At 44.6% G+C, this 16,875-nt stretch overlaps 1 protein-coding gene across 1 annotated transcript in view; it reads left to right on the plus strand.

Moving 5' to 3' along the window:
* Positions 1 to 16,875, plus strand: part of IFT74 (intraflagellar transport 74) — a 247,745-nt gene that overhangs the window by 121,077 nt on the left and 109,793 nt on the right. The gene's annotated exons all lie outside the window — the stretch shown is intronic.

Here is a 16,875-nt window from a genome sequence, read left to right on the forward strand (position 1 = left end):
TGATCCACAACGATCGACCACAGACACCCCGCAATCGACCAGTAGATCACAATCGACCTTTTTGGACATCCCTGTCTTAGGGCATCATCATCATAATATATTTATATCCTGCCCATCTAGCTGGGTTTCCCCAGACACTCTGGGTAGCTTACAGCATATATTAAAATGTAATAAAACATCAAACATTAAAAAACAGAATATCTTATACAGCCTATAGAAAAACCAATAAATCAACAGATAATAGGAATAATCAGTTTACAGTTATACCCAAATGAAAGTAACCGCCAACCCCAGCTCAACATTTTACCAACCCCAACCCAACAAACACTAAACAGAGGAACCAAAATTTAAAACACTGTAAAACATTTTAGCCAGTTGCCCCAACACAAGAGTTGTTCCAGCGTTGTCCCTCCGGCCTCCCAGGAGCCTCTTTTAGCTGTTCAAGGTGAGTCTGGGCTCCGCCCCCAGGTCAGGTGGAAATGGGCCTTGCCCTCCCCTCACTTTCACAGGAGATGGACAGTCCCATTTTCAGCCCCCCCTTAGCATTAATTTGCCCAATCTTTCTTTCTTTTCTTTTCCTCAAAAGCATAATAAGGCCAGAGACCATCACCAGCTTTTGTGCCAACGAATTCCATGTGATAAGCATGCGTTGTGAGGAAAAAAACCTCCTGGTTGTCTTTTGTTAATTACTGCAAATTTTATTTATTCTTAGTACTTCTGGTCCCTTAAAAGGTCCGTTGTAGCTGCAATAAAAGAAGAAGAAGAAGAAGAAAGAAGAAGAAGAAGAAGAAGAAGAAGAAGAAGAAGAAGAAGAAGAAGAAGAAGAAGAAGAAGAAGAAGAAATGGTTACACTATTAAATATTTCTCCTTACTAGGTGACAAAAGAGAAGCTCTCTCTTAACTTGATGGCAATGAAAGACAGAGGATGAATCATTGCTTGGGGAAACCAATTTATTTAGTCACTCTGTTCTGCTGTTATTTATTACTTGTCAGCACATGCTGTTAGTTCAATTAAATATAAAAACTCTGATGTTCTCAGCTGGCCCTTCCCCTGTCTCTCCCCCCCCCCCCGCTTCCCAACGCCTCCTCTTTTTTTTTAAGCCCCCATACCAAACAAGAAAAATGACACAAATATGCAATACTAAAGCAGAACCCTTTGGGTTTATTGCGGTTGCCTTGTTTTAATTAAGCATTGTTTATTAAACCTTTTGCAGCGAAGGTAAGGGGATTATTAATCTTTTTCACTAGCTGGAGATAAAAGTTTGCAGGACATTATAAAAAATATAGTTTAGAGTTCTCCGCCGAGATAAACACACGGAGCGGGGGGGGGGATTAAAATGAGGCCGCAAGACGAAGTGTTGATTATAACACTTTATCAATACCAACATGAGAAACCACAAGAAGTGAACCGCCATAGTACAATATACATCTATTGCTTTGAGTACGTAATGGTGTGGGGGATTTAAAAAACAGAATATGCCATTTCACTTTATAGAGGGGGTGTCAAAAGAAGGGGTGTTTTTTTGTCTTGTTTCTTTGAGAGAGGAGTTATTTTTTGTTTTTTTTTTGTTTGTGTTTTTTAGAGTACTCTGATTAATGATGTCTATTTCTTCCCTACTCTTTCCAAAAGGGATTTGCAGGGGGAGGGTGTTGCAATTTATATAATTCCTCCATGTGTTCCCCAAGGTGTAGAAACAGATGCCCCAGTCGCAGCCACATGGAAACATATTTCTTAAGAGGATGAGGAACTGAAGATGCAGAGGATGTTTTTGCAGTCCATTCCAGCCACTAGGATTGCTTCCAAGATAACTGGCAAAATTGGTACTTTGCTTTTGGCAGAGAGTGGAAAGTTTGCAGACCCTCCAAGTGTCCCTATTTTCTGGGGAATGTCCCAGATTTACAGAAGCTGTTACCCAGTCTCTGATTTGATCCCGGAATGTCCTGCAAAGGCAGACTTAGTTACAAAGTATATGCATGTGGGTCTGTCCCATATGAGAATAGTCCCTTTGTCATCTGTTGGCTAAAAGCCAACAGAACATCTCTAGCTAAAAAGCTGTTGGTCCTACGATGGAGGAAGTCAAAGAGAGAAAGATGGCTGCATGCCTTGTCCTTTTGTGTTACCTGGACAGGTAAGGTCACGCCCACCTCTAGTCACATGCAAAAAGAAGTATGTCCCAAAAGGAATGTAGTACAGTGGTACCTCGGGTTACATACACTTCAGGTTACATACACTTCAGGTTACATACGCTTCAGGTTACAGACTCCGCTAACCCAGAAGTATTACCTTGGGTTAAGAACTTTGCTTCAGGATGAGAACAGAAATCGTGCAGCAGTGGTGTGGCGGCAGTGGGAGGCCCCATTAGCTAAAGTGATGCTTCAGGTTAAGAACAGTTTCAGGTTAAGAACGGACCTCCAGAACAAATTAAGTATGTAACCAGAGGTACCACTGTACTTGACTACTACTAATGTATCACATCCCACATAGGGGAGGTGGGAACTGCCATCGAAGTTGCCCTCATGTGTTACAATCATACTCAGATCTCCTAGTCAAAATTTGGTGGAACTTTAGCACTCTTCTTGTATCACTACAGGAAGAAAATTTGGATTGATTTTTAGTCTTAATGTTGAAATAACAAGGGTCCTGCCGCCACAGAGACAAAGAAGCACATCTCAGTTGTTCTCGCGTACCTAAGCTTTCTTAAACAAACAAACAAACAAAAATGCCAGCACAATTTATAGCCTCCACAAAGGGATTTGCTGTTCACTTTTTATTCATGCCAAACCTAAGGTCTCAGGCGAGAAGTCTGCAGCTGAAGAGAAAAAAAATAGTCTGCATTTGCACACATCACTGGGGGGAGATCTCTCCCATCCTGACTTCCTTCCCCCACTCCACCCATAAAAGCTCTCGCCTTTCAAATCAACTTTCTCATCAACTTTATACGTTCAATGTGTCGAACCCGGCCCACTAATTTGGGGGGCTTATTAGAGCATTCAATGATAAACGTATATTACACCTCAAACAGCTTTATGAGGCCTGCAGTTCTTCATCGACCATAGATCTTAACCCTGCCATGTTCATTCCCTTCGGCCTATTGATATTTAATGAACAGTAGTGACAACATTATCTGCGTTTGCCGCAAAATGAGGGGAAGAAGTGCCTCTGGGTGGGCATGTAGCTCGCCTGTCTTCTCCCCCCCCCCCTTTTTATTTGCTTATTTAAATAGGGCTGGAGCATCACCAGAAATCCAGACAGAACTCGTCGGTAGCTCATCCCCAAGGAAAATACAGTTTCATGTCACCACCTTTAAATGCTTTTCAGGTAAGGAGGCTATTTCTGATAAATGCACAGCAAAGGGCTTAGTGAGCAAATGATGGATTTCATTAGATATCTTATGCAGGAAGTTAATTAAAGGTGAATATGTTTTCCCCAACATCTTCAAACAATAGGAAGTTCCAGGGGCAGCCTTTTTGAGGTATTTATAAGTTTTCTATAAGCACATAACTGGGGGTAAGTGTCATTGAACTCAGTAGCACTTAGCTCTATGTAGAAAATGCATCGGATTGAGCTGGTAGGTTTCTCTGCAGAGAAACAGAATACTAGATACTTACAGTATCTAGTTTGCAGTTTTTTCAAAGATCAAATCTAAGAAAATGGGAACAGATAGATTTCCAGGAAATAACAGCATTTTAAGGAGAGACTCAGCAGACCCTCTGAGTGTCCCTATTTTTCAGGGATTTACAGAAGCCACCCTGGTTTCTGATTTGATCCCGGAATGTCCCACTTTTCCTTAGGACATCCCTATTTTCATCACTGAAATATTGGAGGGCATGGAGTTAACCGACTCCTGAGCCAAGGAGAAAAATAACTATACAACAAGAAGACATCTGAAGGCAACCCTGCACAGGGAAGTTTTCAATGTTTTATTATGTTTTTATAGATGTTGGAAACCACCCAGAGTGTCTGGGCAGGGTATATTATTATGGAATAGGGTTCCGTAGTTCGACTGGAGAGTGCAAGTAGATAAATAGGCACAACTGCGGCAGGAAGGTAAACGGCATTTCCATGCCAGTGTGGTGTAGTGGTTAAGAGCGGTGGACTTGTAATCTGGTGAACCGGGTTCGATTCCCTGCTCCTCCACATGCAGCTGCTGGGTGACCTTGGGCTAGTCACACTTCTTTGAAGTCTCTCAGCCCCACTCACCTCACAGAGTGTTTGTTGTGGGGGAGGAAGGCAATGGAGAATGTTAGCCACTTTGAGACTCCTTCAGGTAGTGATAAAGAGGGGTATCAAATCCAAACTCTTCTTCTTCCATGCACTCTGGTTTCCATCACGGTGTCCTGTTGAGCCAGAAGCAGTTTAGTCACATGACCTGGAAAGCTGTCTGCGTACAAACGCTGGCTCCCTCGGCCTGAAAGCGAGACAAGCATCGCAACCCCAGAGTCGCTTTTGACTGGACTTACCGTACCCATCCAGGGGTCTTTTACCTTTATCTATTTTCATTGAAGAAATGTTGGGGGGTATAGGTTATTAGATCCTCTTCCCTCAGGCCCCTTCTTGTCTCCCAGACTGCAAAACTCAGGATATATACCTTATGTTGGCAAAGCATGTTCTCCATCACGGAGAGCACGTGTTGTGGTGGGGGCAACCAGGACATTTCTCTTTTGCTGGGCGGGTTGGTATAGATGGCCACGAATCTGATTGGGTACCCCTCAGTCATTGGGGAGATTTTGGTGTGGCAATTTTATGAGTGACTGTTGAGGGGCTGTTTATTCCCTGCGCGCAACATTGAGCTTCCTCTTTTTGCTGCGCGCACCGGATCACCCGCCCACCCTCCCTATATTTAGGGCGTGCTATGCCTGTCATGGCGTCGTCTGCATTTGGGGCCTGGTAGGAATTTTGCCATTTGGCTGATTGACTGGTGCCATTTGGTTTTTGCCTACTGCGTAGCAAATCGTCACAACTTGTAAGGTTGTGTTTAGGCATTGGTTAAATTTGGTTGGTGGAGGGGAAAGGATTGGCTGTGCCTGCCCCTCCAATGCTGCTGCTGCAAGGGAATTCCGTTAAAGGAATCCAGGGGCTCGCCATGCTCTTGTCTGAACCCCTGTCAAGGGGCTAGGGCCACGCAAGAGCCCCTGGGAGCATTTGGGGAGAGGTGAGGGCCTGGCGCCCAGCTCTATGCTCTCCCCAAAAATGTTTACCCTTACTGACTTTCACAGGCTTGCGGATGTCAGTTCTGTCCCTACCTCTAGGCGGGAACAGATAGTTGCGAACCGATGCCTAAGCAACCACTCACATGCTGAGATCAATAAGGTTGTGGCCAAAATTTATGCCAAAAACCTTAAACAAAAATTCTGTGCAAATTGTGTCTTTATTTGAGGGTGGCTGTGGAGTCCTGGACACACAACACTTTAGCTGCCAAACTGTTCCGAAAGCGCAGGGGATTTTTCAGGCCTAGCAGCCTGAAGCCAATGTTCTTTCAGCAAGCGCTTACAATTCCCCCTTCAGACCTCCTTGCTCAATGCAAGAAGAGTGGGATGGAGAGGAAGGCATGTATTCTCAATGAATGCAACTTGCATCCTCAATAAATGCAAGTTAAGAATACCTGACTAGGGCTTGTGCTGGCGGTTCAAGTACAGTCATACCTTGGGTTACAGCCACTTCAGGTTGCGTTTTTTCGGGTTAAAGGTAAAGGTAAAAGGACCCCTGACCATTAGGTCCAGTCGTGACCGACTCTGTGGTTGCGGCGCTCATCTTGCTTTATTGGCCGAGGGAGCCTGTGTACATCTTCCGGGTCATGTGGGCAGCATGACTAAGCCGCTTCTGGCGAACCAGAGCAGCGCACGGAAACGGCGTTTACCTTCCCGCCAGAGCGGTACCTATTTATCTACTTGCACTTTGACGTGCTTTCGAACTGCTAGGTTGGCAGGAGCAGGGACTGAACAACGGGAGCTCACCCCGTCACAGGGATTCGAACTTCCAACCTTCTTTCGGGTTACGGACCGCCAAAACCCAGAAGTACCAGAATTGGGTACTTCTGGGTTTCGGCGGTTGCGCATGCACAGAAGGGTCAAATCGCACCCTGCACGTGCACAGGCATGGGTTGCGAACGTGCATCCCACACGGATCATGTTCGCAACCCGAGCGTCCACTGTATATCCCAGTCTTGGCACAGGCATCCTACCCATTAGTTCAGAACAGTTCAGGACACGCAAAGCAATAATCCAGAGACGCCAGCTATTAATCACATAATCAATTCTAAAACAGATTTGAATTCCCCACAAATTATTATGCTGACCATTAAAAGCTAGCCCAACATTTCACAATGTTTCAAGTAATGGTCTTTTCCTTGGTTGGCCTCATCTCCCCTTTAATGCAATCAGGCAGGAAGCGTCACAAAAGAGTCTCCTTCGCAGTGCGTTCCTCAACGTGGGACTCAGCTACATGAGTCAAAATATAGCGTTATAAATGCGTTGTAACACTGTGGCCGTATAGTTAAAGCTATGGTTTTCCCAGTAGTGATGTATGGAAGTGAGAGGTGGACCATAAAGAAGGCTGATCGCCAAAGAATTGATGCTTTTGAATTATGGTGCTGGAGGAGACTCTTGAGAGTCCCATGGACTGCAAGAAGATCAAACCTATCCATTCTTAAAGAAATCAGCCCTGAGTGCTCACTGGAAGGACAGATCCTGAAGCTGAGGCTCCAAGACTTTGGCCACCTCATGAGAAGAGAAGACTCCCTGGAAAAGACCCTGATGTTGGGAAAGATGGAGGGCACAAGGAGAAGGGGACGACAGAGGACAAGATGGTTGGACAGTGTTCTCGAAGCTACCAGCATGAGTTTGACCAAACTGCGGGAGGCAGTGGAAGACAGAAGTGCCTGGCGTGCTCTGGTCCATGGGGTCACGGAGAGTCGGACACGACTAAATGACTAAACAACAACAACAACACTGGGGCACCAGATGGCGCTGTAGAGCTGAAATTGCAACTCAATGATATTTTCAACAGTGAGCTTTACGACTTTTTTTGCAGATCTTTTTTAGAGCATTTTTTAACAGCTGTGTAGATTTAGCCATGTTTACTCAGTAGTTAGCTACACTGAGCTTAATGAAACTTACTCCAGTTGTAAAAGGATTGTTGCTTTAGACCAGCAGTCCCCAAACTAAGGCCTGCAGGCTGGATAAGGCCCGAGGGACTCATTTATCCAGCCCGTGGCTGTTAAGTTGTGGGTGAACATATCAGACGACACAGCGATTCTTCAAACAGCTCTTGTTTATTCACAAGCCAGGACAGAACTGAACTGAAGGGCTCAGTCAGCCTGCTTATATAGAGCTCCAGTACAACATTACTGTAACAACTTTCTAAAACTATCCAATCACTGAACGTCACTTTCGATCCCTTATTTGCATAACTATCTACAGTATCCCCCTGCTGGCCCAGGGTGAGAACTTCAGTACATAACAGCGGCAACTCCCGCCGCCTGCTGCCACCGCCCGCTCTTACCGGCACTACGCTGCACGGCTGCCCACTTCCGGGTCGGAGGAGCACTGGAAATAGCATGTGTGCGTGCGCAAGCCTTATTTGCACATGCGCAAGCATTATTTCCGGTGCACATCCGAGTCAGAGGAGGCCATGCACATGCACACAAGCTATTTCCGGTGCTCCTCCAACCCGGAAGTGCGCCGGAAATAGCGTGTGCACACGCGTATGGGTACGCGCTCCCCCGCCCTCTGGCCCACCACACAATCGGCACTGGAGACACTGGCCTGAGGTGCGGTAAGTTTGCTGACCCCTGCTTTGGACACTTAAACTGTAACTGAGGCAACCCTTAGCTTTGTATCTTCTCTATGAGTTTTAATTTTTCCTGCGATTAAGGCACAATACCACACCCTTATGTCAATCTGTGCCTGCCCTGTCCTTCTCTTTTTTCCTGCTAATTTCATGGAAATTAGAAAGGGTTAGGGTGGGTTTTTCAACATCCTGGTATTATAGGACTTAGCATTCATTTACTGCTTCACTTGTTCAAAGTGTTTTTTAAACAGTCCTGTGTTTCCCGTGAAGTGTTGCCCCTACAGAACAAGGCAGGCTGGGTCAACGGTAATTAAAGAGATTTTTACATCACCTTTTGACTAATAAATGCCCTCGTGATTCATTTTTATTGATCTTGTAAGCATATAGCAATAATTAGACAGACAACAAAAACACAAATAGGGAGCAATGACAGGCGTAAATTTATAATTTAATGCTCTGAAAAGCAAGAGAAAAAGAACAGGCTTAAGCTGGCAATTAAATAATGGCAATGACAACTCGAGGGAAACTTTTCGACAGAGGTGGTTCCCACAACTGGGTTGCCACCAAAGAAAATGAATCTCTTTTTCTCTCTCTCTCAGCTGCAGACGGAAGAGGCACCAGGAGGAGGGCTTGAGATGATGATCATAATCAGCAGGCAAGTTGATATTATTATAATATTATATTATTACAGTGGTACCTTGGTTCTCAAATGCCTTGGTACTCAAACAACTTGGAACCAAAACACTGCCAACCCGGAAGTAAGTGTTCCGGTTTGCAAACATTTTTCGGAAGTGCCACACTTCCGTTTTGAGTGTTATGGTAACCCTGACCCTAACCCTAATCCTAGTGTTTTTGATATTTATTTTGCTTTTTCGTTTCTGCAGCTCTTTTTGTTTTCTTTCGGCATCTTGCGGCAGCTAGACTGGTGACTGGGGGCGGCCGCCGAGACCACATAACACCGGTCTTGAAAGACCTACATTGGCTCCCAGTACGTTTCCGAGCACAATTCAAAGTGCTGGTGTTGACCTTTAAAGCCCTAAACGGCCTCGGCCCAGTAGACCTGAAGGAGCGTCTCCACCCCCATCGTTCTGCCCAGACGCTGAGGTCCAGCGCCGAGGGCCTTCTGGCGGTTCCCTCATTGCGAGAAGCGAAGCTACAGGGAACCAGGCAAAGGGCCTTCTCGGTAGTGGCGCCTGCCCTGTGGAACGCCCTCCCATCAGATGTCAAAGCGATGAATAACTACCTGACATTTAGAAGACATCTTAAGGCAGCCCTGTTCAGGGAAGCTTTTAATCTGTGATATTTTACTGTATTTTTTGTTTCTATGGAAGCCGCCCAGAGTGGCTGGGGAAACCCAGCCAGATGGGCGGGGTACAAATAATAAATTATTATTATTATTATTATTATTTCTGTGACTGTGTGGAACCCAGTTCAGCTACTGATGGATTGATTGTGTGACTGCAGTACATTGTTTATTGCTTTCATTTTATGGATCAATGGTCTCATTAGATAGCAAAATTCATGTTAAATTGCTGTTTTTAAAAGCCTGAAACGGATGAATCCATTTTGCATTACTTTCTATGGGAAAGAGCGCCTTGGATTTGGAACGCTTTGGTTTTGGAACGGACTTTCAGAACGGATTAAGTTTGAGAACCAAGGCGCCACTGTATTATATATTATTATATTATTAGAATTCATTTATTAGAAGTCATTTATTAACCACCTTCTAAACCACCGTCTCAAGGCAACACATAAGTAATTAAAAACTGTTAAAACCACAAATGCACATGGGCATAGAATGGAGAGGGCCTGGGGGGGGCATAGTCCCGGGAACATGGTTTGGAGGGAGCGTGAGCCAGCTGCCCCCATGCAAGGATCCCCGCCCTGACTGCCACCGGAGGTCTCTGGAGCCAGGAAGATGGCAACATTTAGTATTTTTTCCTGTTTAATTACAGTGGTACCTTGGGTTAAGAACTTAATTCGTTCCGGAGGTCCGTTCTTAACCTGAAACTGTTCTTAACCTGAAACACCACTTTAGCTAATGGGGCCTCCCGCTGCTGCTGCTGCGCCACCGGAGCACAATTTCTGTTCTCATCCTGAAGCAAAGTTCTTAACCTGAAGCACTATTTCTGGGTTAGCGGAGTCTGTAACCTGAAGTGTATGTAACCTGAAGCATATGTAACCCGAGGTACCACTGTAATACTGAACTTAGTTGTTCTGCACATATTTTAAGGTTCCATTTTACACCCGGGAACCAATGGGTGGTAACAACTTAAGCTTTACAGTGGTGCCCCGCAAGACGAATGCCTCGCAAGACGGAAAACTCGCTAGACGAAAGAGTTTTCCGTTTTGGAGGTGCTTCGCAAAACGAATCTCCTATGGGCTTGCTTCGCAAGACGAAAATGTCTTGCGAGTTCCTGCTGGGTTTTTTTTCCTTCCCCCCTTTTTCTAAGCCGCTAAGCCGCTTATCAGCTGATCCGATCAGCAGATAAGCCGCTAAAAGCCGCTAATAGCGCTAATCCTCTAATCCGTCAATGGGCTTGCTTCACAAGACAAAAAAACTGCTAGACGAAGAGAATCACAGAACGGATTCTTTTCGTCTTGCAAGGCACCACTGTATTCAGAATAGATTCATAGAAATTATTATTATTATTATTATTATTATTATTATTATTATTATTATTATTATTATTATTATTTAATTGTACCCCGCCCATCTGGTTAGGTTTCCCCAGCCACCCTGGACATGGACTAATCTGGACCCTGAGAGCATCATCTCACGCCCTTCTTTGTGTGCCTCTCCCATGAGCAGTCTGGAGGGTGGCAACACAAAAACAGACCTTTTCTGTGGTGGCTCCACATTTATGGAATGCTCTCTCCAGGGAGGCTCATCCAGCACCTTCCTTGCTTATCTTTAGGTGCCAGGCAAAAGTGTTCCTCTATAACTAGGTCTTTCTCTGATTAACAGCCATTTAAATGTGTTTGTGGAAGAGTGCTTATTGGCCTGTTTTTTTGTGTTCCTATTTTTTATTTTTATGTTGTGAACCACCCAGTGATCTTCAGGTGGATGATATACAAAATTTAATAATAATAATAATAATAATAATAATAATAATAATAATAATAATAATAATAATAATAGGTTCATTAATTTCAGTGGGTTTACCCTGAGTAAAACCTACTTGAATATCACTCATTGTGACTGGATACTTCAAAAGAACCACCTAACATAAACCCCATTAAAAATGATATGCTTAGGATTAGATGCGCTTCAATTTAAATAGGGAAGAGTTAACTAAGCACCTGCTTCACTCATTTGAATAAATAAATCTCCAATGCGCTTAAATTTGGCTGGATTCTAGACTAAAGGAATTCATCTGAACTAGCCTCAAATGTTGATTCACTGAAGGTTTATCCTAGATTTGGGGAGTGGAGCCTTTAATCTCTGTGGAGCCAGTGTGGTGTAGTGGTTAAGAGCAGTAGTCTCGTAATCTGGGGAACCGGGTTCGCGTCTCCGCTCCTCCACATGCAGCTGCTGGGTGCCCTTGGGTTAGTCACACTTCTTTGAGGTCTCTCAGCCCCACTCACCTCACAGAGTGTTTGTTGTGGGGGAGGAAGGGAAAGGAGAATGTTAGCCGCTTTGAGACTCCTTAAAGGGAGTGAAAGGCGGGATATCAAATCCAAACTCTTCTTCTTCTTCTGTTACAAAAGTCCTCATATTTAAGTGTCAACAAGTGAAATTAGGGAGAGGAAGTGGCGACATCTTTATAAAAGGGACTATGCCACCAGAAGCGTTTATTATCTATCATATAGCAGGCAGGATATAAAGACACCCAAAGATTCCCCTTTTATAGACACTAGCCATTAAAAGGCTTTGGAAACGACTGACTTTGACCATGTATTTCCAGAGAGATCTGTTGGAGCACATGAAGAGGCTGGAAAAAAACCAGCCAACAACAGGAGATGATAACTTGTCCTCCACAGTTTAATAACCATGCAATATTTACAGTTATACTCTCTTTGCTTCTTTCCCCCTCTGACTAGAGAGTCACTTTGATTAACTGGTATGCAGCAAAAAGCCTTCTTCACAGGCTTCAGACTTTTCTTCACCTTTTATGTATCCTGTTTACATATTTTAATATTAATGGAAAGAAAGGACCATAAAACATGAGACTTGACAAAAAAAAATTGCAGTATTTTAACATTTAAATTTGGCCATAAATAAAGTAAACATAATAAACACCTTTTTTTTTCCTTCACCCCCTCTGCACATATTGCAGATTGACTTAGCAATAAACATGAAGCTTTATATTATCATGACTAAACTGCAGGGCTTAATAACGAGGTTTTAATTTGGGATCTGGGCTCCTCACGTGGCATTATTTTCCTTTCCTTTTGGGGCAAAGTCTGAACCTAATACCGCCTCTATGGCAAGTTCCACTGTGAAACTCTACAGGTCTTAGAAGAGCATTAGTCAGGAACACTACCGGAGGGGGGGGGGGTCTGGCAACAGACGTGGAGAACTTTGCTGAAGGAAGAAACATCCTCACATGAGTTTTCATGCATGCCCCAATTATGCCAAGAGTGGGGAGATCATGTTGGATGCACACACACCCCTCCCATAATGTGCTTTGAAGGTAAAAGGTAAAGGACCCCTAGAAGGTTAAGTCCGGTCAAGGGCGACTATGAGGTTGAGGCGCCCATCTTGTTTTCAGGCTGAGGGAGCCGGCGTTTTGTCCACAGACAGCTTTCAGGGTCATGTGCCCAGCAGGACTAAACCGCTTCTGGCGCAACAGGATACCGTGACAAGTGCCAGAGCGCATGGAAACGCCATTTACCTTCCCGCCGCAGCAGTACCTATTTATCTGCTTGCACTGGCGTGCTTTGGAACTGGTTGGTTGGCAGGAGCTGGGACAGAGCAATGGGAGCTCACCCCGTCGTGGGGATTCGAACCGCCAACCTTCTGAACAGCAAGCCCAAGAGGCTCAGTGGTTTAGACCACAGAGCCACCCGCGTCCCTATGCTTTGAAGGTACTGGAGCAACCTTCATTTTGTTGTTGTTGTTGTCGTTTAGTCATGTCCGACTTTTCGTGACCCCATGGACCAGAGCACGCCAGGCACTCCTGTCTTCCACTGCCTCCCGCAGTTTCGTCAAATTCATGTTGGTAGTTTCGAGAACATTGTCCAACCATCTCATCCTCTGTCATCCCCTTCTCCTTGTGCCCTCCATCTTTCCCAACATTACCTTAAGTCCTCCTAGTTGGACTTAAAAAGACAACTCAGGTAGGGAGCGACATGTTGGAATGTCAACTTGTAAATATCTTTGCACGTGGATACCAGGAAGTGCAGGCTCTCCTAGTGTCCCTATCTTCCAGGGACAGTCCCAGATTTACAGCAGCCATCTAATTTGACCCCGGAATGTTGGAAGATGCCTAGAGTGGCTGGGGCTTGTGAAACGTGGACCACTTATAAATGCATCTCCAACTCCTCCATCAATGATGTCTCCGAAAAATTTTATACTTCACCTGGGAAGACGGGCGAACTAATGTCAGTGTAGTGGAAGAAGCAAAGATCACCCGTGTAAAAATGATGATTCTTCAACATCAACTTCGTTGGACTGGTCATGTTGTGCAGATGCCTGATTATCGTCTTTCAAAACAACTACTCTATTCCGAACTTTAAAATGGTAAGCATAATGCTGGTGGTCAACAAGAGAGGTTTAAAGACACTCTCAAAGCAAATCTTTAAAAATGTAGTATAAACACCGAAAACTGGGAAACACTAGCCTGTGAGCGCTCCAATTGGAGAATAGCCTTTACTAAAGGTGTCATGGGTTTTGAAGACACTCAAACTCAGGACAAAAAGGAGAAACGTGCTAAGAGGAAGGCACGCTTGGCAAACCCTCACTGTGATCAACTCCCGCCCGGAAACCAATGTCCCCACTGTGGAAGGGCGTGTGGATCCAGAATTGGCCTCCACAGTCACTTATGGACGAACTGTTAAAACTGTATTCATGGAAGACACTCTTACTTGGCTACGAGTGAAGAAGAAGAAGAAGAAGAAGAAGAAGAAGAAGAAGAAGAAGAAGAAGAAGAAGAAGAAGAAGAAGAAGAAGAAGAAGAAGAAGAAATAGTACAATTATAATGCTGATGCTGGAATTGGACGTCTCTATTTTCATTGGAGAAATATTGGAGGGTATGGAAGTGGTCATCCCATCTTCTCCCTATATGCAGTCCTTCAACAGAAGGGTGAAGCAGTACAGTCCCAAGAACTCTGTATAGGTGACTTTTCTGCCTGTGGAGATCAGCTCTCCATGTGATCAATTTTCCAACCTCATCAGATTTGTACTGTGGAAGTATTTCTCATCAGACATAAGGGAGGAAGGCCCTGAAGAGTATTTTTCTTAAGAAACTTTCACTAAGAGGCTTTGAAACTCTATTTCAAGCTGGGCATAGTACTCTATATCACCAGCTTCACAGCTGAATAGTTTGAAACAATTGAAGGACATTGGTAGCATTTTTATTATGTTGCCTTTAGGAGACGTCATCTTTTTTTATTCTTATTGCTATCTAATAACCTGCCATTAATACCTCGCAGCTAATTATTTCAAACCTGAAAGATGGCAAAAATCCTAAAGATATTTAGAAGCAAATTAACCAGGCCTCTGGTTTACTAAGCAGTTTAGGCAAAACATTTCCCTGCAACTGCAAAACACTATAATAAAGGAAGGTGCTGCAAACAAACCTGAATTGTTCGGAGGAAATGCCTATAATTTGTCTTTTAAAAGTGACATTTTGAAGTCTAATTATTGTTCTCTATCAAATCACCATAAAAACAGCATTAAAGCCTCATGCCAGGAATAATTGGTACTTTTGATTCTCGGGGGAGTTGCACCTTTTTATTCAGATCATCCAACTGCAGTCTTGCCAACACTGAAGCGGCAAAGAAATCATTTAATGAAATTGTATTCCTTGGGAACTCGGGCGGCTTAATGAGGACTTGGAATTTTCCTGTCAACGACCAACATTTCCATGGATTTCCTGGATTGTGACAAAGAACAGCTATTCCCACGCCCCCTCCCTTTCTTAAGTTCTGAACTAGTTAGAAATAAGTTCAGGCAGTAGTCCCAGACACAGTTACCCGGCAGGAAGTCCCATTCAGCTCAGTAGGACCTACTACTCAATGGGCGTGTATTATATTTGCATTCTTCCCCACCCATCTCACTTCATCGTGGTACCAAAGAGGCAGATTTAGGGCAGCTCGACTGGTTCTGCCGCACTGGCCACCAAGCCCATGGGGCGTGACAACTATGATGTAGTGAATTGAGCAGAATGGAAGGCGAGAGGCGCTGGATTTTGGGCTCGCCGCAGAAGTTCGAAAGAGCAACATCTGCCCCTGTGGTTGATTTCTTTGTGGACATCCTTATTCTGTCCTGCACACACAGCTATTCCTGCTCCTGATTCCAGCATCCTGTGCTGTGGAAATCAGGCCACTGAACTACGTCTAGTCCAGAAGATTTAGATAACCTATCGTTTGAAAAAACACAAGGCTCTGGGTTGGGGAATAGTCACTTGTGTGCTACTCTGTACTGGGAAACACTGGCCTGCGAGCGCTCCAGTTGGAAGACAGCCTTTACCAAGGTGTCATAGGCTTTGAAGACGCTCAAACTCAGGACGAAAGGGAGAAACGTGCGAAGAGGAAGGCACGCTTGGCAAACCCTCACCATGACCAACTCCCACCTGGAAACCTATGTCCCCACTGTGGAGGGACGTGCAGATCCAGAATTGGCCTCCACAGTCACTTACGGACTCACTGTTAAAACCGTGTTTATGGAAGACAATCTTACTCTGCTACGAGTGATTGCCAAAGAAAAAGACGGCTTTGTATTGGCCAACTTCCAGTCTTCCACAAGTGACTAGATCATGTGGTAAACAACAAGGCACCTGCATACCCTCCCAACATTTCTCCGATGAAAACAGGGCCATCTTATTCTTTTATTTTGGCCATGGGTGGCACTGTGGTCTAAACCACAGAGCCTAGGGCTTGCTGATCAAAAGGTCGGCAGTACGAATCCCTGTGACTGGGTGAGCTCCCGTTGCTCGGTCCCAGCTCCTGCCAACCTAGCAGCTTGAAAGCATGCCAGTTCAAGTAGATAAATAGGTACCGTTGCGGCGGGGAGGTAAACGGCGTTTCTGTGCGCTGCTCTAGTTTTGCCAGAAGCAACTTAGTAATGCTGGCCACATGACCCGGAAAAACTGTCTGCAGACAAAACACCGGCTCCCTCGGCCTGTAAAGCAAGATGAGCGCCGCAACCCCAGAGTCATTCGCAACTGGACTTAACTGTCAGGGGTCCCTTTACCTTTAATTCATTTATTATTTCATTATCCCCAGCCCATTTCACTGGGTTGCCCCAGCCACTCTTGGGTGGCTTCCAACATATATTAAAACAGAAAAAAACATTAAACATTTAAAAACTTCCCTATATAAGACTGCCTTCAGTTGTCTTCTAAAGGTTGTATCTCCTTGGCTTGGGGGCGGTCCGTATAACTCCATACCTGCCAACATTTCTCTGATGCAAACAGGGACGTCCTAAGGAAAAGCAGGACATTCCAAGATCAAATCAGAAACTGGGACACTTCTGTAAATCCGGGACTGCCCAGGGAAAACAGAGACAACTGGAGGGGCTACATCTGTTCACACTAAGGAATGGAAGAGCAGATCAACTTGATACAGCCACATTGGTTTAAATTTAAGCTTCCAGGGTTGTGGTAAGTTTTATTGAATGAGGATGTGTACTAACTTGAGAGAGCTGTAACATATATACCTTATGAGCCACTGTGGCAGTGGATCTGTTCTTAGAACCAGTTGACTTTAAATGTTTCTTGAATCCCAAAGAGCAGTTAGGATCTCGTCACCTGCCCTTTACTTATTCATTTTGTCCTCCACCTGCCTCCTATCTTGAAGCAATCCCTAGCTCTCCAAGCAGCTGAGAACAAGAAGAATTACTGGAGACAAACTTAATTAGGCAGAATTCTCAGCAGCATCTAATTGGCTCACTCCATTCTTCTTTGCATTTGAACTCCGGC

This window comes from Podarcis bocagei, assembly GCF_964188305.1.
Source record: "Podarcis bocagei genome assembly, chromosome: 17".
NCBI lineage: Eukaryota > Metazoa > Chordata > Lepidosauria > Squamata > Lacertidae > Podarcis > Podarcis bocagei.